We start from the raw sequence: 25,429 nt of genomic DNA on the forward strand, positions 1-25,429 counted from the left end.
TGGGCACTGCCCAAATAGCCATTCTGCCACAGGAATTGAACACAACTCCCCACACCCAGGCCTTTGTCTCTGCTCTGGAAGCCATTTTCACACCTCATTCAGAGCTTGAGCACTCAGAGGGCTGTAGCTGGAGGCTAATGCAGATTAGCCTCCAAAGGCTTTAGGCAGAGGAAAGGTAACTTAAAAAAGGAGCTTTCTTTCCTATTTATTAAACATCTGACTTTACCAGTGAATTGGGCTTTTAATAAATACTACAAACGTGCCAGGAATGACTTTTCAATGTGTTTCTACGCTCAAGATAGTGTCATCAAATTTAGTTCTGCATCGCAGAGTTTCTCTATAGAACAGTTAGTATTGCTACAGTGAAAATAGCATGTAGGAGCTAGTCACTGTAAAAACATGTTTAACAGAACACTGCTACATATCGAGCTTTCATATACTATGCACCTTGCCTTATGGGCTATTTGACCTTCTTAGGGCTGGCTTATTAATATTTAAAATGATGGTTCAGACCAGTCGAAAGGGTTTATTGTGACAAGTTCAATTGCAGTTTAACTGCTCCTGTCAGGCCACATTTTTAGTCCTGAAGCCACGTTTTATATTGCTGCTGTAGTAAATGGCACAACAGGTGCTGCAGTCCACCAGTGGCATTTAACCTACAGGCCCTGCACACACTTTGTACGGTATAGAAGGAACTTATAGATAAGTTAAATATACCACTTAGGATTATGTCAATTCCACCATGTTTAAAGGATAACACATGTACTAGTTAGCATGGGTAAAGTGCACAGAGTTCTACAGCAACTTAAAACAGATAGGGAAAAAACTGAGGGTATACCATGAAAAAAGACAGTCATTTCCTACAATAGACAATATTATCCAGAGCAAGCTGACAAAATAAACTTTGCTGATAGACATGGACACATTGGTAGATACACATTTAAATCCTTTCTGAATTGCCAATCAACTGCTCAATAATTCAATAATAATAATTGAGCTCAACATGACTGTTGAAAAATAAAGTATGTTAGGTTGCATGTGTAGACTTGGGAAATTATGTAGTTAATTGTATGCTATATATTAAAACGCTAGTGATATTATAAAATAAGCATTGCTTAGTGCTATGAAAAACAATCACAGGATTATATATGGGTGTCCCATGTTAAATTTCCATTTTAATGAAGCTAGGCTTGGATGTTGATAAATTGTATAATTTATGTGGCATTGTAATGTGTTGTCCAGTGAAAATATTATCATTTAAAAATTCTGCCAATTACATCTATTAACTGCCTACATGAACTTCAACTTGAATGTGTTTGTAATGTTTAGATCTTGTTTATAGATGTTGAGATTATAAAATGATGTTTATTTACAATGCCAACAAAATGAATTGTTGATCCTTTAGAGAAAGCCACATTCCTGTGCCACTTCTTTCATATAAGTTCAAAATACTTTAATCCTTTCCTAAGACACAGCCAACTGGGAGAATTAAATTCTGGGAAAACACAAATCCCAACTGTTCCTGCACTGGAGACAGTAAGGTTCATTATCTCAGAGACACAGCTTCTTCATCTTCACACAGCATACGATGATCTGAAACCACCTGGATGAATCTTGTTTTCAACTTTGTCGTAGCATTCTGACTTTATAATTTGTCCATACCAGTAGTAGAGGCACAAGGGCAGAATTTGCAGGTCATTGATTTAGCATTTCCTACTCATGTTAATCGGAATTTACCAAAATATTACAGTCACTGGTGACCTATGGAAATGTCAAAATAGCTTGTTTTATCAGGGTTGTATCAAAGTGTTGTCACTCTTATTCATCGTCCTTGACTAGGCCTTGGGTGAGAGATCTTTCGCTTTTAATTTACCCCACTTAGTCCAAACAATTCCCTAAGGATTGCTTTTTACTCTGCATTTTGGGGGCTCGGGCAGCTTCAATACGTTGAGGAATACAATCCTTTTTATCAAAACAATTAGAAATAACAGTGAACCAGTTAAATATTGCTAGTGCTTGCATTTGGTCTACTGCTACTACCTGGAGGGGTGGCTCTGTTTTCTGCCTGGAATGTTGTTGAATTGGAGGCAAGTAGGAGTAAATTATTTGGGGCTGAATTGCTTGGTTCTGTGGCTGCATGTGGGGTAACTCTGCATTCCTCCTGGTAATGTCAACCTGAGCCAGACTGTCATACAACCAGGTAGCATTCAGTTATCTGCACTCTGATCTTACCACACCTCAGTTCTGACTTTAAGCATGTATACTTGTATCCAGTCCAGGGAGGACCTGATTTGGCAGTTCGGGCTAGACTGTCCCCATGGGGAACAGGGTCAAGACTGATTTGCATATTGCTGAGTCCAAATTGAGGTGGCGTGGTGAGAAAACGCACAATGGATTAAACCAAGATCATTGTGACTGGAGATGAATGTTCGCATTGTTCAGCATTCCATCCAAAATTTGTTCTGTTTGCAATTGAGTATTACACCATCTACAGCTCTTCCTCAACCCCATCCACCCAATAACACAGTGACATACCGGTGCAACACTTGGCATGCAAGTTACAGCCAATATATGCCGCTCATGACCATTAACTTTTTGCACTGCTCCACTGCTTGCAAACAAAAGACAGCCGGGAGGAGATGCATTCCTCGCAGCAAGAACAGCAACTCTTAAAACATAGTTTACAGCTACTAAATTAACACCAGAAAAAAATTAAAGAATAGGGAATATTTATAATGGAGCTTTATCAGAGGGAGATCTGATGGAGTAGAGTGGAATCAAGAGTCTCAGGGACTCACAGTCAAGAATTATGGTACTGGAGCATTTGCTTATATTCCAATGAATGGTTACAGTTTTCCAATAATCTTGAAACATGAATATCCTGTGACTTGGATGAAATACCAAGTTCTGGTCAATGGATTCTTATCCAGGGCAGAAGGATCAAGATACAGATAGAGAGAACACAGCTGTCACAGCTTTGGGACATTTGAAGTGTGAGCAAAAAGGCATAAGACCATACACTAAGCAACACTACTTGTTGCCATGTACCGACAATATATTTAGGGAGCAGGTGCAAATATGACAAACATGACAGCAGACAGGTGCAAAGTATTGGGTTTGTTCTGGCTGGAATATTTGACAATTTCACCCAGACAAATCTAGAGACAAAGGAACTTGGATAGGAATAAATGGGGGAACAGGGCTTTCCTTATTGTTTTTCAAGACAACGGTAATTCCCCACCTTGCACCTATGATTTCATATTACAGTGATGTTTGGGATGATATATTGGTAACTTTAATGACAGGTGCACTCTGGGTGATTGCCAGACCTGGCCTTCTCTGCAGGGTCACTCCCAATTTTTTTTTTGCTTGCCTTTTCGCCTCCACGTTTTCTTCAATTAGTTTTTGTTGGCTTTAGGACTTTGTGTACCTTACCACTACTAACAAGTGCTAAAGTGATTGTGCTCAATCCCCTAAACATGATTTGATTGGCTTATACGCAATTGGCACATTTAATTCACTTGTAAGTTCATTGTAGTGTGGTTAACCTTATACTTAGGGGCTAACCAGTACTTATAGTGCCACACATTCATGTAGCACTCTAAAACTTGTCTTGGGCCTGCCATTGTAGCCTGATTGCAGTATCAAACTGCCATGTCAACTTGGAATTTAAACCCCCTTGCCAAGCCTTTAACTCACCTTCCATTACATATAGGTCACTCTTTAGGTAGCCACTAGGTAGGCATAGGGAAGGGAGCAGTTTAATTAAAAGGTTGGACATGTACTTTTAATTTTTACATGTCATAGTAGTAAAAAACTCCCAAATATGTTTTAGGCCTACCGCTCCCTTAGGAAAACATAGGAGATTCCTTATTATATTTAATAGGCTGTAATTCTTAATTGTGGAGAGGTAAATATGTCCTGTTTGGTACCTATGGAATTGTAAAGATAAATACTCTTTAACGGTAAAGGAGGATTTTTCATTACAATTTTAAAAATGCCACTTTAAGAAAGTTGGCATTTTCCTGACCTTTGTGTCTGCAGCCAGTTTTGGGCCGTATGACTGGGTGCAGCTGACAGTTAGACTTTGTGGCTTGCTCCCAGACAGTCACACAATAGATGAATTAGGTGTGACTTAATGGCCAATCAACTGGCAGGATGTGGGGGCGGAGCTGAGCACAACCCTACTTGCACCTGAATTGGCTGTGTCCTGTCTCCACACAAAAGGCTTAACAACCTTGCATTGTCACTTCAGTCAGCTTGGAGCCAGGGCAGGGGAGACAGGAAATTCCTTGCACCGCAATAAACCTTTCCAGACGTTCCCCCAACCTTCAAAAAATGGGCACCAGGGTATTAAAATAGGACCTTAAGACACAATCTTCAGTTCCCTCCTCCACTGTGGAAGAACACTCAGGGGAATGCTGTGACACGCTGTGCTCTCTTCTGGACTTCTACTGTACCTGGAAAGGACTGATTTGCTGCCTGGAGTCTGCCTTAGACTCTCGGAGGCCATCTGTGCTGTTGAGCCCTGCATCTACACCTGCAACCAGGATTTCCAGATGTGACTGCAAGGGCTAGTTTTCTGGCCCCCTGTTCAAAGCCACAGGGACATAAAAGACTCTCACCATCTTGAACCTGCACCTGAATCCAGCTTGAGTAAGTCCTGAACCCCCAAGATGTGTCCCACCAGCCCTGGATCCTTGGTTGTGGTGTTAAAGGTGCCCCAATGGCAATTTTCCCAAACTGAGGACTTTCACAAAATGTGGCCAAAATGTGCACAGAGAACCAAGAAAAGACATGTACCAACCTGCTTGCCTATCCTTCCGTGCACCACCAATCGGATTGACTATGCAGCTTCTCCTGCTATGTTCTTCTCCATCTGCTTAATTCAGACACTCTGTTCATCACCATCCCCCTTTTCTGAATGTTCTTCTCCGTAGCAGCAAACCTATTTCAGTGGCCCTTCGGCTAAGGTGTATCCAACCTAGTGGAACTGTGTTCAGGTACAGCCCTCTGCTTTGTCCCGAAGGAGATTTTCGACTTCCATTACGGCAACCAAGTCCGAAGGTAAAAATCTTCACTGCAGCATCACTCCACAGTCATCAGATGACGACGCCCCCTCCTTGGACACTCCTTCAATCTTACCCCACTTGATATGTCCCTTCTGAGACATTTTTCTTCAAGAAGTTTTCTAAGTCCGAAGGTAAGGGCTGACCAGGCCCAATCAATTCATGTATTAGAATCGTGCTCCATTGCAGTCAGCCTTAAATTTCGACTTTGACCCGGTCTCGCGCAACCAGATGTCCACAGTTGGAGCTTTGATCTTTTAGCCACTAGATTTCACTAAAAAATTTAAAATTAATAGCTCTAGATCTACTGATTGGATTTTTGTCATTTTGATGTCAAACAATTTATTAAAATGTACTCTATTTTTCGAACTTCGCCTGAGATTTTTCTTGTGTTGTGTTTTCTCATTATTACTGTTTGTATGCTGCATACGTATTTTACACTTTGCCTCTAAGTTAAGCCTCACAGATGTTTGTGCCAAACTACCCAGGGTACGCACAGGTTAAATGACTTGTTCTCCATCTGCATTTGCACCGTTTAATGTGACAATTATTATGAAAAACAAAAGCATAATTGGTGTTTCTTAAAAGTAAATAAAGAGGCCCCCATTTATCACAGGTGACTGCACTTCATTTCGATGGTCCACAATTAAATGAGGTATTTTTCCTTACAAATGTACTTTTATAATGCTACTACAGTTGTAAACAGTAGCACTTTGCATTCCACAAATTGGAATTGCAATCCACAATTTCCATTAAAAATCACAATGCATACATTCTGAAATATTATAAAATCTCAAACAAAACAAGCCAGGAAAGTGCATTTCCTCCTTCCTTGCAGGATGCAAATAACTACATTGTGCTTCGTGAGTTCACTTGTACGTGAATGCATTGATTAATTATTGACAAGTGAGAGCAGAAGAATAGCATCAGTGCTGCTTTAATTGTCTTTTTCTGGACGTCTTCCATTATGCATGTGCTAGCTGCCGCAAGTGAGCCGACAGTGACCACTGTATACTCTTCCAAATTTCCCTTACCCACTAGGACAAGCTGTGGCATTATGTCCCCCACAAATTTAAGGGCTGAAACACCACCACATTCTGAAAATGAATGCTGATGTGGTTGCCTGCGGTCCCTCGATCAACTTCATCACTACATCCACTGCCAAGCACATTAAAGCACCCAGTTGGTTACTGCTGTATTAATATTAAAAAGGCAGATCAGGTCCCTGTCTTCACACAAGTTATTGAACAACAATTGATTAGCGAACCCTTGCTCTATTTGGGGACAGCCTGCTCATTGCAAAGCTAAAACTTCAAAGAAAGTCTATGTGAATCTGACCCTATTCTTTTGAAAGGACTAGGCTGTGACTGCACATTCAGATTCTTTAGTGCACGTCCTATTGGTTATACAGTGCGCCAGAGGTCATTGTCATACATCTAGCACAGCTCCTCAAAAATATTGACTCCTTTCCCCTTGCCGCATGCTTTTTCAGGAGGCACCAATTGTTACAAAAAAGGGTCAACAACTGGGAGAACTGCGGAAATCACCCCATAGTCAACTCAATGATATGAATAGTTTGGAAAGCATTCTTCCAACAAATCCAAATCCTGAGAAAGGTCCTTTCTCAGCTGCACTCAAGGTTATTGGGGCCATGGTCAACTCTGGACTACCAATGGCAATGTCCTATTGTTAGAAATGACCATCTGTGTGTGGTGTACCACCAGAGGTATGCCTTGACTGTTTGTGATGGCTGTAGACTTGACTCTGTGCACTTTACCCTTGCTCACCAGTGGTAAAGTGCAAGTGCATCTACTTTTCAGCATGATGAAATTGGCATACCCCTAAGAAGCATATTTATCTTACCTATACGTTCCTAGTATATGGAACCAAGGTGTAACCAGGCCATGTAAGTTAAATGTCACAAGTGGACTGCAGCGCCTATTGTAACTTCCACTACAATGACAGCGTAGCCAGAGCTGTAGGCCTAGCAGTAGCCTGACTGTGCAATTTTAACCTCTTAAGTGTGCCCTTCAGTCAACGCCCGTCACGAGCACTACCTAGGTAGTGCTGCGCACGTCCGTTGGCCGTCGCAGCCCTGCCCGCGCAATCAAATGCCCGCACCGCAGCGTAATTGCTGCCACGGTAAATGGGTTAAACTGCACATTCATGCAATTCCCCTTTACTACAGGCCTTAACCTTCCTCTTAAATATTAATACGTCACCCTAAAGTTGATGTTATTACCATGGCAACACTTCGGGGGTGAACACAGGAGCACTGCACTGCCATTTTTTTTCAGAACAGAATACATTGTTTTTTTGCCAGAACGTGATCCAGCCGGGTCAAGTGAATACATTATGCCACATAATAGACAGTGTGGCTTTATCCCCAATGAGAAATCCACAAACAAGATAAGAAAAGGGAAGGAAAGGAAAAACATCAAAGCCAATACAGTGCCTAATCGTCTGGCCATATTGCCTAATTGCTGCATCCAGTTGCTGTTCAGCAGTGTGTATATGCTAGAGAGTCAAAATTCGATAATCTGCCCACCTCCACCAGATGTTAAAATGTTTTTGGGGGCATCCCCTCTCCTGGAATACTGTGACCTCTAAACTCATACAAAAGTGCATACCTTGCTTCCAAACACCCAGAAGCAGCAGATCCGCAGCCCTCTGTTGTAGTGCAATATCTCTTTTGGCCAGGGTGAGAACATGGAATAGCAGATGGTGCTTATATATAATACCGCCTATACCTACATTACTGTGCAAGATGACCAATTTCGGGACCAAGCGGATATCCCATGCAAGCACCTCAGCCAAGCAGGACACCACATTTTGCCGGACGCAGGCCACAACTCTGCAATCCCAAAATGTATGCAGGAATGTACCTTCTTAAATCTCACCCCACAGGCACACAGGGGAGCTGATAAGGCCCACATATCATAACCAATGCATTTCAAAGTAGGCTTTATGAAGATACTTGAATTGGATTAAGTGTAGCTGAAAAGTTAGTTCGCAAGACTCCACCCAATCGTCTTCATCTATATCTCCCAAGTCTACCTGCCACGCCGTCTGGAGGGTAGCTAACACAGTGGAGCTGTTTGTTACTAAGGTCTGGTATATCCTGGAGATTTTGTGGTTGCTGAGGTAGCCCATTAAGAGTTTACCCTCTAGTGGATTAAAGTCCGGAAGAGCCGCAAGAGTACGAATGTATTGGAATAAGGTGCGGCACAGCTGAAGATATTTATAAAATTGACTGTGGGGCATCTAAAATTTGGTTTGGAGCTCCTGGAACGACTTTAGTATGAGGGCCCACATAAACATCACGCAAAGTAAATATACCTATGCGGTCCCACTCATGAAAGCTCATCAACCCTGCAACTTGTGGAATAAGTGGGCCCTGCCATAGCGGCATCTTATGAGTTAGGCATCTCCACCACCACATTCTATGAAGGGATTGCCTCCATACCAGAATCACCACTCTGGTTGCTGGGGTCAAGGGTGCCGACCTCCAACCCACTGTACATTAACATAAGCATAGACGTCTCACCCACCATCCACTGTCTATGGCATAGGCTGTATCATCACGTGTGCCATAACACAACTTATTGATATCCTGCAGATGGGAAGCAGCATTGTATGACTGAATAGCTGAGGTGGCAATGCCTCCTCAGTATGTGGAGTGAAAGTAGATTCAAAGGGCCACACGAGAGGTACTTCCACCCCACTAAAACTGACCCATAACTGTGTTGATCTGCTAGAACCATATAGGGGGAACAGGATAAGGATAGTTCTGCAATTGGTACAGAAGACGGGGTAACAAGATTATCTTAAAGATGGCAGATTGGCTATATAAGGATAAAGCAAAACCAAAGGGGATGATGGACGGAGTGCTGAACATTGCAAGCACTCACCTCCAGTCAACTGATCTGGTTTAATCCATCATCATTCTTTAGCTCACTCCACCACCCAGTGCAGACATGGCCATGTGTAAATCAGTCTGACCCTGTGCCTCATGGGAAAAGTCCAGCCCGAACTGCCAAGCCATGTCTTTCCTGGACCGGAAACAAGGATTCTGGGACCGGTTTCTGACTAATCAGCCGTCATCAGCCAGGCTAGCTTGAATCCAGTGCAAAGTGAGCAAGGGACCCACGTCTGGGCATACCCTGCCAACTTAGGTCGAACAAAGCAAAACCAAAGGGTATGATGGTCAGTGTTGAACATTGCAAGCACTCACCCCCAGTCAACTGATCTAGTTTAATCCATCATCATTCTTCGGCTCATTCCGCCACCCCAGTTCAGACATGGCTATATGCAAATCAGTCTGGTGCCGCCTGAACAATTATTCCCGTCTGACCCTGTGCCTCATGGGAACAGTCCAGCCCCAACTTCCAAGCCATGTCTTAAATGGTCTAGAAACAAGCATCCTGGGACCGGTTTCTGTCTAAGCAGCCAGGCTACTTGAATCCAGTGGCAAAGTGAGCAAGGGACCCACGTCTGGGCATACCCTGCCAACTTAGGGTGAACAAAGCAAAAACAAAGGGGATGATTGGCGGAGTGTTGAATATTGAAAGCACTGACCCCTAGTCAACTGATCTGGGTTTAAACAATCATTATTCTTTAGCTCAGTCCGCCACCCCAGTGCAGAAATAGCCATATGCAAATCAGTCTGGTGCCGCCTGAACAATTATTCCTTGCTAGCATACACATGACTGAAGGAGAGGGGCCAGCTGGCCACACTGCACTGCACGGCATGTCATATATAGAGCCTGGGTATCTGGCCCAATGATGGACTGCCTGCACATGGGGCAGCATTGACACCTGGCCGCTCCCCCGTTTTGGTGGACCAAGTGGCTGGGAATTGCTGGCCGCCAGGGCAGGTGACAGCAGGACACCCTGGACTCCATACTAGACTCTCTACTCATCACTGTGGAGAAAATAGGTACCTCCCTCAAACAAGCGTGCACTTCCCTTGAGGGCCGCATCAAAACAATCACAGTCGACTTCACCCTGGAGCACGCAGATCATCCCGAGCTGACAAGGTACACAACATTGAGCAAGAATTGGGTGAAGTCCACCCTATTACCTGGACCGCTGCATTGGAGATACAGCAGCTAATGGGACCTGTGAAGTCCTTAGAAAGAAGAGCGGAGGATGTGGAGGGCCACGTCCAGTGGAACAACGTGCGGGTGGTGGTTTTGCCGAGGGAGCAAAATGAGCTGATGCAGCAGCATATACTGAGACATGGTTGCGTTATCTACTGCAAGCAGGTGCATGCTCCCCATTCTTTGTTGTGGAGCAGGCCCATTGAGTGCCAGCGAGCGATCCACTGCGGCGGTACAGGTCCTAGACCCTTTCTTTTCTTCCTCCTACAGGGATTGTGATGCTGTCCTGAGGGAGGTACGCAAGCTGGGAGATCTGAAGGTGGATAACGCCACAATTGTTTTCTTCCCTGTCTACACCACGGGGTACAGAGGCAGAGGGGCTAATCTCTAGTGGTTAGGTGATTCCTCCAAGAGTTCAGCATCAAATACTCCATCCTTCACCGTAAAGGCTGCAATTGATCTCAGATGGTGACACACAAATCATTTACTCAGCTGAACAGTTCGGGACCTGTCTGCAATCTACTGGTCGCCAGGTGTTGCAGATAGGGAGTGAAGGGTCTGATGAACAAGCTGTAATTCGTGGAGCCAGTCATACTGGAAAGCGTTAGAGGAGCAGATATCCCCACCACAACCACAAGCCACCCCCAATCTGAAACAGGTTATACAAGAGGCAGAAGGCCGTGTATGTGGGGGCCTTTATGTGCGATTGCACCCAGAGACAGGAAACTGACACTTCCTCTGAATGGTCCCCCAGTGATGTGGGCTCCACTGTGATGAGGCCATCCATTCTGGAGTCCAGGTGACCCAAGATTTGACTCCTCGGAAGAGAGATTACCTAAAAAGGTTGACTGGCTATGCATCTCTACTTCTTGAATGGTTCCAGACGGCTCTGGAGAGTCTCTGGCTTTCTGTGGTTCCCGATCTCCAGCTTCCTGTTGCTGATGTTCCTTTCTACTGAGGTCAGCACTTGAGGGGATCAGGTCAAGTCGTCATCCAAAGGGAACAGAACAGTTGTTTGGGTGATGGACGCATGACAAGTGTGATAGTGGTGGCCTCTGTGCTGCTCCTAGCTGCAATGGCAGGAGATCCATGGCATTGTTGACCTTGCCAAGGATGAATTGTGGGAGTTCTATTATCCAAGGGCCTTATTTACAAGGCCACTAATCATAGTCCTGTAAATATGTGTCCCATTCACGTATAAAACTGCATGAAAGGGGCATTCCATGGGTATTGCTGTAGGCGTTTCCACCTAAAACTCATCGAATATGACACATTCCCAGATTTACGAGAAATCTTAAACCTGGAAATGCATCAGAATCGAACATCACCCCAAGGGTCGCACTAGAGAGGCGCAACAGGGATAAATGTTTTCATTTCTCCTTTTTTTCTATTTCTATGTGTGCAGCATTCTGCAGCATACATAGAAAGAGGAAATTGCCTGGATTGATTGATTTTGTGCAGGAAAGTGTGCCTTCCTGCACAACATCAATCAGCTCCACAAAGCAGGCACCTTTGCACCATGGCGCAAGTGTGCCTGTGTTGGTGCATGGCAGCCATTGAGCACCAACATAGGGGAAAAAGACATGAATGTGCCCTATCTTATTGATAGGGCACATTCCTGCCCTTCTGTTTTGTCACAAGGCAGCATAGCATGATTCCTTGCAGCACTGTGACTGTCCTTCACCAAAACCTCTTAAATGAGGCCCCCAGTGTGTTTGCATCATTTTTAAGACCAGCTAATTTCTGACGTTAAAAAACTGCCTCTCATGGGACTTCGCAGCAGTTTTTCTTTGTTAGCGACAGACAAGAAATTCTTGTAAATATCACGTTGTGTGTTTTGCGGGAGTTTTTGCACAGGAACGCCTACCTTGCATCTCATTTTCGCTAGGTCACACAAACAGAAGTGCCACTGTGAAAAAATCATGTTAACACTGAAAAAATGCTGCTAATTATTTTATAACACTGCTTTATAAAAGAAAAATGTGCCCCCAGGCACGACTTTCTAGGTTGAGGGACTTTGCACTTGCTCTGAGCTTATCGGATATATAGGGAAACATACACAAGTAAGTGAAATATTTTTTTTTATTCTGGGGTGCACTCCTACTTTCCTGCTTGGACTATTTATTTGCACCAAGACATAGTGTAAATAGGTTTTTAGGAGGTGAGTACCCGGTCAGAGGAATTTCAGACCACTCTCAAGAAATGCAGAACATTGATGCATGTCCTCAAAGGAGCAAAGGTAATCGCTGAGGTGTCAGATCTTTTCTCCTCAAACTAAAGGTTTGTTGCTGTGTGAAGCACTGGAGGCCACGGTATTTCTAAAATCTTAAAAAAGAGGAACATTAGGTTTCTGGACCTCATATCCTTACTCCTTAGAAGATGATTTGATATACTTAGGAAAGGACTTTAATGAGACAAATGCAATGGACGACCCTGACAAGATTACACTTCCTAATGTTAAGAAGGGGACCAGTAGTATGTCAAATGTTGATGCCAGTTCTCAATTCATCATTCTCAAAGATGTATATCTGATACAAAGAGCAAAGCTAGCAAACTGCTGGCTGGCTCTGCATGTTAGAAGATGAAAATAGGTAGATCCTGAATCTAGTATCTTATAGAGGCTTAAAAGTTAAGTGCGAAGAGGTGGTTGTAGTAGAATTTTCTGACTGTTACCATGCCCTTTATGGCTGTTGTGGGCTGATCTAAGAAATTGATCCTGAAACACTATGGCGAGCGCCTGGCGTAGTGGCACGTACAGGGAAAGTTTAAAGGCTGATAAAGCAGATGATGAGGTCATGGTGACCAAGACTGAGTTGTAGTCAGAGAAATCCCTTAGAACCCAAAAGAAATGTTTAATAGATTACCCAAAGAATCACAGAACATATGCTGAATATGTTGTATGAAGAATTTATAGATGGAAGTGGCCAGATAACCAAAGATTGGTCACATTGGGGCAAATGTATCAAGCCCTTTTCCTGTTCGCAAATGGGCCGCTTCTCAAAATCGGCCCGTTTGCGAACGGGAAAAGGCCTTTTGGGATGTATCAGCCCAAAAAGGCATCGCAAATAAGAGAATCGCACAATTTACGATTCCTCATTTTGCAATTGCATTTGAGCAATCCCAAATTGCGATTCCTTAAATGCGATATAGAAAGCACCCAAGTTGTGCAAATTTGTCATAAGAAATCACAAATTACCATCAATTTGCAAATTCTTTGAAAAAAGCACTTTTTTACTTTTTTCAAAGTGCCATGTGGCACACATACATGCCCTAAGCCACATGTGCACACATGCACATTTCAGGGGTGCAACAGGGTGTCCTTTTGGAACCCTTGCACCTTTGAAATTGCGTGCGCAATTTGTGAGTACCTATTGGGCACTCCCAATTGGTGCACGCAATTTCCATTTGTTCCTATGGGCCTCTTGGCCCATTGAATGAATGGGAATGGATTCCTTAATTGCTACTCGCAATTTGCAAGTCGCAATTAAGGAATATGAGGGAATCACAAAATATTTGCAATGACGTTGTGCTCCGCCACTTTAGTTGTAAATATGCCCTTAGTTCTTTCATCCAGTTCTCAAGGTTAGTTATCAAAATACCAGTGTACCATTTGACTTCATGCTGTGAGAAATAACCAGTTTATGGTCCATGGTTGTTTCTTTTTCCTTTCATGCAAATTTAGGCCCTTACTTATAAAGAGCTTACGCCGCTGCATCAATTTTTTGTGATGCTGCGAAAGCATAATCATTGCGCCACACTGCACCCAATTTACAAAGTGACGGCTCTAGCCAGATGAGTCACTTTGTAAACTCTGCTCTACATTACACCTGCATCAGGTCACAAACCCAGACGTTTGAAGGAAGGATGGTTTTTAGGATGTCAGAGAACGGGCGCACTGCCAGTATGGAAGCACTGTAGGGCCAAGTGGAGTGTGGTGCAACTGGGTGAGTGGACAACCATATAACCACTCAAAGGAGAAGCAAGCAAGCTCACTAATCCAAAGTAACAAAAGACAACATACCCTATGCACACACTTGACAGGTAAAAAAACGGATACAATGTCCAGATGTAAGAGTTCAATAATGCAGAGAAACAACAGTAATGTGCAACTAAATATGAATAAGTGAATAAGTGTCAATAAAGAAGTCTTGGTCTCCTTGTTTTATTCCAACACAGCATGTGAACAACCAGCCTAAAGAAGTCTTGGTCTCCTTGTTTTATTCCAACACAGCATGTGAACAACCAGCCGACACGTGTTTCATCGCATCTTGCGAATCTTCAGGGCTCCATTGGTTGTGTTAGGACTGTATGGTCGCTCTTCCGGTGATACTTCCGACCCGGAAGGGCCCAAAACCATCCAATCTCTATTGGGAAGTAAGGTACAATGGCTTGCAAGCGTAATGCGCTTGTTGTGGGTCGCCCGGGGGAAGGTGTAGTTCTCAGTCACTTTGTATCTGAAATTTCAATGTGTCTTGATTAATAGGGATTGCTCCGTAGCCTGTTCCGGACTTCGTGTCTGTGAGCGTCTTGTCACTTCCCTCTTCTCCCGGGTCTCCTTGTTCGAAGAACCCAGACGTGGCATCTCAAACCCTTAGACCCCAGAGACCAGCACAAGGTGGCCTGTTTGTCTCACTCGTAGACCATTTGCAGCCTTCTATTTACTGCTGTATGGTTATGGTTAGGACAAGGAATTGAAACTAGGCCCTGGCAAACTTTTCGTTTTGTGGGCAAAAGCTTGCCAAAATCAAGAATTTCTCATTATGCCTACATTTCAATTATTTTTGTGACATTTTGCAGATTATCTATTTCTTGTAATATGCACCGGCTGGGGCCTGTTTTAAAAAAAATTCTCTTTCCGCTATATTCCTTGACGTTTTTATGCAAGGTATACTCTGTTATCACATGAAATATTACTTGCATAGTTCCTGGATATTTACATTTCACAACAAAATAAAAGTTTCATCCACCCCTACTGGAAATCAGTACCACTGTGTACTTAACATCCCCGCCTGTTTGTACCAACCATGAGATCAGGGTAGTGAGGACGCTGTCAAGGACATTAAAGGCCAAGGCAGGGACAGCACCTGCTTCCAGGGCTACCTCTCATGATGTCCATGAACATAAACCTCGCACCGCAAGGGCAAAATACCATGCCACACACTCCCAAAGACATTTGCACTTGCCCAGATACTGATACAGAATTAACAGGTTTAGTATTCAATGCTGAAAACAATACCATAAAAAAGCAAGCATCACCCATTAGAACAATGGCCACTTAGTTCTGCATGCATTCTAATCCACATGGTAAATGTAATTTCTTATAACAAATGAGCTACTCTAATTATACGAACGTTTGGAGTTATCTATCGCAAACGTGTACGGTAGCTTTAATAAAGAGCAGACATTGATGGCAGCTGTGATGAAACAGATTTATCACTCTTGGCAAATTATATTGCAAACTCTTCGCTCATGACTAGTCACAGCAGAAACAACATCAGCATATTCAACAGAAGTGTCACCTGTGATTCTCATATTGAAAGCGTTCGTTCTGGCAGCAGAAACTCGCTCCTCTCAAGCCCGTGCACCTCTCGGCGGATGGCTCGGCTACAGGGGTAATTCTTTGAATGAAGGAATTGGAAACCTGTAGTCCCTTAAATCAAACTAAGTGGTATTATATTAAAGCGCAGAGCAAATCAATCTAAATCCAGGGATAATAAAGCTCTAATCAGGTGGTAGCAAAAATAATAGGTTGTCATGCATGAGGAAAAATAGGCAATCATGGAATGTTTTCTTTAATTAGGTGGCGTGGAGTGGAGGAACTGGGTAGGAACCGGCAAGACATTCATCATGACAAAGGTGGGAAATTATTCAGATTACCGAGGGAGGGAAATTGAGAGCGGTTTGCTTAGAATCGACTGGACAGAAAATTAAAGCTTTTTTTTCGTGTTGTGTCACTTACTGTGGATGACTTCTTGACAGGTGTTCGGCCTGGATACAGACGTGAACAGTTAATTATTTTGCAGGTACTCACATTTTTTTTAACCGAGAATACATAAACTTAACTAGTCAAAGTCCATGTTTGATCTCATCTCCTGAATTGTGTCAGTAAAGAATTTGATTCACTCACTTGGTAAAATCCACCTTAAATCTACAGTGCTTGATCAGGCATACATATATTATTATTTTGCAGGGCAATAGTATCCATCCAATGAAATATGTCTCAACAATGTTGCAAAATTAGACATAAAGACAGTGCTCTGAATGTGCTCTTTCCTGACTGCTGTTTATTTTTAAACAAATTCTACAACAGCACTGTTAATTCCGGATTGTTACACATTTGGATATATTTACAAGTATTGCCGCTAAGCAGTTTTCACATTTTTTTTTACCTCTGCCGATCGCCAAATCCTACCAATATGTTTGCAAAAAATTTACAGTACGTCGCTACGTGGCGTTAGGATCAGCTAGCGGGCACGAAAAATTATGCTAACTCAAGCGTCAAGGCAATAAGAAAAATCATGTTATTGTGAAAACAGTGACGGGCGGCCAATTCGCGGTAAAAAAGTTCCCCCTAGTCAGCCCAATGTCACTTTTAAGCATCTAGCAGCAAAAATAGCTTGCAAATATGTCACTAAGGAAAAAAAAATGACCCGAGTGCAGAATATAGCAGCCAGTACCAAGTTCAGCACAGGACAACAACTCCCTCCCCCAACCCCTCCAACAGCCAGCATGGCCCGCCAGAGTCCAAGGGGCAGAGGAAGAGAAAACGCAGATTCAGTCAGGAAGAGAAGGAGACCCTGATTGCAGAGGAGGCGGAGCATCAAAACGAGCCCTTCGTCCCCTCCAAGTTGTCATTTGGGGCCAAAAACATTATATGGCCATTGTCAAGAAGGTGAACTTCATCGCAGAAGTCAAGAGGAAAGTGACCAGGATTTGTACCATTTCTTTTAGCTGTTGCATGCCTCGCAACAGTCTATGGCTATGACATGTGACATATGTTGTGTATGTGGCTTTCATTGGTCAGATGTATTTGATTAAAAATGTGTCTGGTCTCTCAACATGCAAACCTTCACAGATGCATGCTGCGCCATACTTTCACAATGTTTTATTGGCAATGCAAGGAATGGTACAAAGTACACTGTTTTCTATATGTGGTATGTGTGACTACATATGTGGCAAGCCCATTCCAGTAAAGTGTCTACCACTGTCACAGGGTAGAAATGCATACATATGTGTCAACCAAGCATGTACTACTTGTGTCAAAGATATCGGAGCATGCTTACAAGGCACAAACGCCAATGGGACATCACTTTCGTTTATGCTCTCATGGTGTTGAAGCATCCCCAAATTTACAGGGTTGTGCAAAGCCAGTTAATCTAGATTTACACCATTTCGTTCATATTTTGCTCACCACAGCAGTCCACTACAGTTAAGGGGTGGGCAAATAGTGTTGGGTTGGACATTCCTCCGCAGCATCTTTAGCTTTTGATACGGCTCCAGATTCACATATCTGGGGCTGAGTCAAATTTACCAGCTCTGAAAATGTGAGATGTTAGACAAACAAGACTAGGGGACATGTACTTAGTTCTTGTGTGTTTCAGCTCATTCCATATGTGCTGCATGATGCAGCACACATTAGGATGCAAATCCCCTTTCTTGATTATTTTTGTGCTGTAAGGTGTCCCTTCCTGCACAGAATAAATTAACATGCAGCTCAGTCACTCTTGTTATAAGGCACAAGTGTGCCGGCACTGGCACTGCCCAGATTTGTTGGCACCAGTGCAAGAGCATGCACAGGGAAGCACCATAAGGTACATAGGCCTCATCCCTGTGTGTTGAGACAAGACAAGGCATAGTGCTGCCTATTTTTGCACACCAGCCTCAGACCTTTCATCATAGATTACCTCTAACAATTCTGATTTGCTGTTTCAATGTGTGAGGCGTGAACATGAAAGTGGATTATGTGCCCCTGTGAGATATTTAATGACACATGGTGGTGCACAGTATCCACTGTAGGGGCACTATAAAGATCTAGTAAATGTGTTGGGAGGTTGCACAGAACCACTGAACAAGTATCCTGCATACACTGCAATGCAAAACATCTTGGGGCCAGTGTAGGCCATAGCTTTGACAGTATTTGGTATCCATTCATTGTGTGTCTGCACTGGCAATAGCAGTGCAGATTACAGCCATGACACTCATGAAATGCCCCTGGAGACGTCATTGTTAGCTGTTAGGCTTATGTTGGCATAGAGGACAGTGGGGAGGTACCTGGAAAAGGTTGCCTGTGATACTCCTGCCACTCTGGTGGTGGTATGTTGGAAAGTTCCTGATGCCAGCATGTAGAGGACAGTGAGTAGCTTGGTCTGTGGAGAGATGTTGGTGCAGCACTGGGGTGTGGACTGCAGGCCAGGTGCTATTTGGTTCAGGAGGCGGATAATAGACCCCTTCTTAAGCATGTAATGGGCTATGACCTCCGTTTCCCAAAGGTGAATGAAGGTGGTCCTCTGGGGGTAGATCTGCTCCCATCTACACAACTGTCATAATGGTAGTTGTGGTTGTCATGACCCTACACCCCCCTGTCCTTGCACATTGTGCACACTCACTCTTGTACAACCTGGAGTGTAAATAGTGCTAGTGTTATGGAACTGTCCCGTATGTTCGTATTTTAGCTGTCCCATTGTATCATGTGTGCTACTGATTTGAATAATCTCTGGTGGCAGTGGTTGTTCAATGATATACATGCTTGTGCACTCTGGATATGTCCAACAATGATTGTACTCAAACAACACAAGAGTGTCAAACGCAACACAAATGTTTGTGTGTAAGCACAGGAACTGAGAATGAATTAACCTAAATAGGTCGCTTTGGACATCATTAGGGATTTTTGGGGGGGTTTTTTAGGAAGCCCTCACTCACCACCCTGGGTGGTGACATGCTTCATCATCGGGCCCACCAGGAGAAGCCAAATGCCTCCCTGGTGTGCTACAACAGCAGGATACTGCGGAGCAGGTTTTTTGTGACAATAGTGTGACAAATCAGTGCTATTAAAATTGTCAAAGGACTGTACCATACAAAAGTTTTACTCAATGGTCAGCCTGACATGGTTAAAAATATGTGTGGGAAATCTACCAAATAATGTTTTGGATGTTTCCACTCTAAACATCCAAAACATTATTTGGTAGATTTCCCACACATATTTTTAACCATGTCAGGCTGACCATTGAATACAACTTTTGTATGGTACAGTCCTTTGACATTTTTAATAGCACTGATTTTTCACACTTTTGTCACAAAAAAACAGCTCAGCTGGGGACTGAGAGTGTACCGGTGTTTCCCTCTCTCTCAAATTTTTGTTACCAACAATGATTGTATACATAAGGAACATTAGTTATGCAAAGGACAATAAGTACATTGCATTTGCAACCAAGGCACATGTCCACACAATGTAGACACACACACATGCCCTAGTTCATGTTGACACGAAGTTAGCGCACCTCCACACGCGGCAGCTGAAGTGCTAGGCTATAGAAGACGTTGAAACTATCTGCACGCGCTTGCCCTCCTCAATGCTACCTTACCTGTCTTCACCGACAATCTTCCTGGTTGGGTGTCTCTGCTTCCCCAATGGTTTCTGGTTATTTGTCTCTCCTTCACTGTTACCGATGGCTCCAGAGAGTCTCTGGCTGTCTGTAATTTCCTGTCTCAAGGTTTCTGTTACTGAAGTTCCAGTGGCTCAATGTGCCCGGCATATTTACAAGACCACGTAAAGCCACTTTGCGTGGCTTTTCATGGCCTTGTAAATATGTGCCCCTTTCATGCAGAACACTGGGTGTTGCTGTGGGTGTTACCCATGGAACTGAAGCATTCCCAGATTTACGAAAAATTATAAATCTGGGACTGCATCAGTGAGGCCCAACGAAGAGAAATGATTTCATTCCCCCTCATTTCCTTGTTCTATGTGTGCTGCATTCTGAAGCACACATGGAAATAGGAAATCACTTACCGTGATTGATTTTGTGCAGGAAAATGTCCCTTCCTGAACACAATATCAATTAGCCGGACAACAGAGGCACATTGTGCGTCAGGGTGGGGAAAAGGGCAGGCATGCATCATATCTTATAGATAACAGCACATTCCTGCCATTTTCTTTTGACATAGGGTAGCACAGCAAGATTCCTTTCAGTGCTGCCCTGCCCCAAAACCTCATAAACTAGGCCCCTAATATACAAGTGGGTTAGCATCAATTTTAAGACTAGGTAATTCCTAATGATAAGAAACTGCTGCTAATCTGATTTAGCAGCAGTGTTTCTTTTTTAGCAACATACAAGGAAATTCTCGTAAATATTGTGTAGTGTGTTTTGCAGGAGTTTTAATATGGGAACACCTACCTTGCATCTCATTTTTGGTAACTCACGGTAATCGAATTGGCGATGTGAGAAACTGCTCCTAAATCTGTAAAACTGTCACTAACGGGTCTTTGCAGCAACTTGTAAATATGGTGATAAAAAAAGCTGCCATAGTATCAAATAGTTGATGCTATGGCTGTGTTAAATCTTCTTCGTGGCAAAATGTCCTTCAGTCCAGAAGAGCTCTGATGTGAGAGTGTCAGAGGTCCAATACTTATACCCCTTCCTGCCTTTGAGTAGGCAGGCTTCAAAGGAATGTATTTATTTGTGGTGACAAGACCCTGACTTTCCCTGACCTGGCTCCAGACATACAACAGGTGGGTGGAGTCAGCTTTGTGTGAGGACAGGAACAGCCGTATTCAGGTGTCAGTGATAACTCCTCACCCTACTCTAGCTCAGGAAGGCCAATCAGCTTGGTGATGGCACATCCAGATATGCAAGGCACACCTCAGCTCCCTCTGTGTGACTGTCTTAAGTGAATTCACAGATCCCAACTGTCATCCTCACCCAGATGCAGATTCTACAGACAGGCTGAGGCACAGAATGGTTAAGTAAGAAAATGCCCGCTTTCTAATAGTGACATTTTCAAACACACCATTTAAAAATAACTTCACCAAAAGAAGTATTTTTAAGTTGGGAGTTCAGAGATGCCAAAGTCCAAATCGCTATCTGCTCCCAGTGAGAAATTACACCTAAAAGATATTTCAAGACAATCCCAGTACTACCCTATGGGGGATACACTTTGCAATAGTGAAAAACGAAATTAGCAGTATTTCACTATTAGGACATGTAAAACACAACAGTTCAGGTCCTACATTTTAAATACACTGCAACCAGCTTATGGGCCTGCCTTGGACCTACCTTAGGGGCCAGGTACAAGTAGTAAATGGGAAGGTTTGGGCCTGGCATGTTGGTTGCTAGGTCAAAATGGCAGTTTAAAACTGGCACCCAGACACTGCAGTGGCAGGTCTGAGACATGTTTTAAGGCCTACTCATGTAGATGGCACAATCAGTGCTGCAGGCCCACTAGCAGTATTTTGTTTACATGCCCTGGGCACCTGGTGCACTTTATTAGGGACCTACTAGTAAACTAAATATAACAATCATGGATAAATCAATCACCAACACATTTTTTACAGGGAACACTTGCACTTTAGCACTGATCAGCAGTGGAAAAGTGCCCAGAGTCCTAAAACCAGCAAAAGCAGGTCAGAAGAAAATAGGAGGAAGAAGGCAAAATGTTTGGGGACAACTCTGTATAAAGAGCCAGGTTACGAAGTGCATGAGCAATTATTGGAACCTTGCAATAAGTGAAACCTTTATGGGTTTTTTTATTTAGTGTGTGAGCACATGTTGATTTGCATATAAAAGTGGCAGTACACGCAGGTCTCTGTCAAATCTGTATAGACAAAAGACTGCTTTTGTAATGTTATCAATGTAGCTCCACTCTGGTCAAATTAATGCTAATCTGAAATCTAAAACAAGTTTATTTAGAGAAGAAATTAAGCTAAAGTGATGGAAACATATCAATTATAAACTTTGGTGCTCTCCTTAGCTCCCTGCCCTGTTTAGGGATTTTGGTGGACCATGTCTGGCATTAATCTGCTCATGTTACAACCATGGTTATTGGATTTCTACTACATTCCAGCTATGGTTGAGGGTAGGGTTGAACTTGTTTTATTTTTTTTATTTTTTTATTTCCCATTTCTTTTTTGTATGTATTTTATTTTATTTTGTATCTTTGTACGATTTGGGCAGAGGCTGACTAGACATTAGGATCAAGAATCTAGCAGCTGCTCAGCAAATTATACTTTTCATTGGGGACATGGGGCTTGAAATTATTATTGCTGTAAGCATTGGTACATTTCATTTTTAATGTAGTGGAAACCTGCAAACTGTAGAACAATCTTTGGGTATATTGCTTCCAGCTATAATTCTCTAGACAAATATGCCAGGCATTAGAATAAGGGAGATGCTGGACTGACAAGACCAGTTTCTATTTTATCCTCAGGCAGGAACTAAACTGCAGTATTTAAACTCAGCCTGGGCCTTCTGCGAATCCCTCAGAGTTTGGAATCTTTGTTGTAAATGGCCATTCCGGGATCATTGGGAGCATGGTCTTTTAAACAGCCACCCCCTCTTAGGATGGCTGCCTCACATAAAGTACATTGATGCCCTGAGACTTTCTTCCATGGAGTTGTTCATGGGATCATAAATCATACACAGCCTGTCTGTACCATTATTCAGGCTTGGCAGTTCTATTTATTTAGATATGGCTTAGGCCTGAAAGCAGTTGTACTTGAAAGAAGGAAAGGTTGAGTGTTCCAGTCACCATGAATTGGCTACCTAACTGCCTGCCATGGGCAATGGCATACACTGCACAGGAAGGTGGTCCAGTGGACTTGGGGCCAGATAGGGCAGTTTAGCCGGGGTGGTGCAGGCAACAAGAAATGTTACATGCATTTCTTCACATATACATAAAGGAACTAGAATAATCCATTCTAGTCACCCCCTCTAGATAGACATTTATGTTTATAAAAAGGACAATTGGAATTTCGAACTGTAGTGAACATCAAATTTATATATTTGACTATTCTAAAAGGTCCAAAGAATATGTTATCTTTGAAGCTGTAAGAGTGTTCCCTTATTGATCTACTCAGAATATCTTCTCATTTCAAGATATTTGTGTCAGCAACCATTTTCCATCCACCAGATACAGAAAATCCAGAAAAAGGGGCTAACTGATATATATCTTCCCAAAATCTCTTATTTGGATCTTTGTGGAAGGCCATACAGCACTATTTTCATTAGAAGGATGGGGTCTCATTCATGAAAAGTGACGCATCACTGCGTGAAAACAGCAATGTGTCACTTTTCATAGCGCCCTTCTTGCGAGACCAGTGACGCATCATATTTACTGTATGACACACCATGTCACAAAGAGTTACAGATACATCAGTATTTCTGACATATCTGTAGGCACAAAAATGACGCATTGCTGGAGTGTGTCACAAAAGTGACTCAACTCCAGCAATTAGTCATTACACATGGGCAAGTCCCATGTTAAATGTGCCTGCATCAGTCTTACGCCTGCCATGCATGCATACAATCTACCTGGCGCAGGTATAATGTGGCACCGCTGTTTACAAAGTGACACATCTACCTAGATGCATCACTTTGTAAATATGGCGCATTTTTTACATCACTGGTGCGTCACAAAAAGCGACACACCAGTGGCTAAAATTAATGCATGGCCTCATAAATAAGGCCCAGGGTGTCTTGGCAAAGCACCACAGTTTTGTAGGTTAGTGTTTGGGTTTATTATTTATTATTATCTACATCCTCAACCATCTTTTTGATTGTTGTATATAAGTTGGCCAAATAATATATGTGATATCATCAATCTTTGGGTCCTCTCATTAAAAATTCATGCTGCACTTGTGTAGCTCATCTTTGTGCCCCTTAGAGTCTCGTTGAGAACACAGAGTGAAATTCAAAATGTTATAGGTAATATGTAGCATTTGATTATTTTTATCCACCAAATAATAATCACTTCAAACTGCTTTTTTGCTTTTAGTGAAGTTATTTTATAGCAAGTAGTTTTGGTAATTTACAGCCCAAGTGGTCAGGCACACCGTATTCATGTATATAGCAACATATCCTGTGCTGTGAAAAAATATTAGTGTCGTGAAGTCTAACATCCGTCATCCCAGGTGAATAGCCTTAAGAAATACTTAACAACAATTATAGAGAGCTACCCTTAAACACAAGGAAACAGGGTAAATAGCAATATAAACTAAATAAAGTTCCCTTGATAACAATTAATGAACACAACTCCACATCAGCTGCACTATTTGATACCCTGCACTAGGCTAATTCTAGTTCCAGGACCTCCCTTAATCATGCAACATTATCGTACAACCATAAGTAGAACCACAAAGGCACTTACCAATCTAAATATATGCTGAAAACATTACAATGCCAAGATGTTCCTTGTATTCAGTGTTTATTAAAATTATGTAACTTCTTCTTTAAAACAACCACACTGGGGAAACTTTAAAAGTTTCAATATGGACAAATCATGTGGGTTCGCACTATTCCTGATAGCGCAATTTATTTTCTTGATGCACTAAATCCACAAATATAGAAACAAGTACACAACCAAATACAATTAATCAATACTATTAAAATTTGAAACAATAACATTTTTTAAAAAATCGACGCGTTTCGGTGGATCCTGCTCTCGCACCACCTTCCTCAGGACAATTATAATACAGAAATCTGTAAAAGAATTATTTAAAAAAACACAAGAATCAGTTTGCGCCCTTGGTCATCGTTTTCAAAATATCAACAATTACTTCATCATTTAAAACAATTAAAAATATCTATGTACATTTAATCAAATGCTTGTCTTTCAGTACAAAAAATATATATACAGGTATACATTTATCCTGTGCTGTTTGTTGATCGCCTTACACACTCAACCTTAAGCACTAATGTATTAACTCTATGGTTAGTCTAGTCGCTCATATACCCAGGTGTACTACTATAATCCTCACTCCTATTTTATCAAGTAAATCATCTCATAAGCATACCTTATCATGCTTCAGCACTATGCCTAATTCCAGTATGCTTCTTATCTATGAAGGAATTAGGGACAGCTTTTTATTCATGTACTCTGTGGAATCAAAAAAGAATTCTAGGTGACACACTGATCGCACCATATGGTGAGTCCATTAATATTGTGGTTAATTCCATACTCACCCAGTACTTAAATATTCAAGAGTGTTAAGTCAATTACACTTCTAAAGCAACAGCGTTTCTTATTATGATGTTTGTTTCTATCTGC

This window comes from Lissotriton vulgaris, chromosome 2_1, assembly GCF_964263255.1.
Source record: "Lissotriton vulgaris chromosome 2_1, aLisVul1.2, whole genome shotgun sequence".
Taxonomy (NCBI): Eukaryota; Metazoa; Chordata; class Amphibia; order Caudata; family Salamandridae; genus Lissotriton; species Lissotriton vulgaris.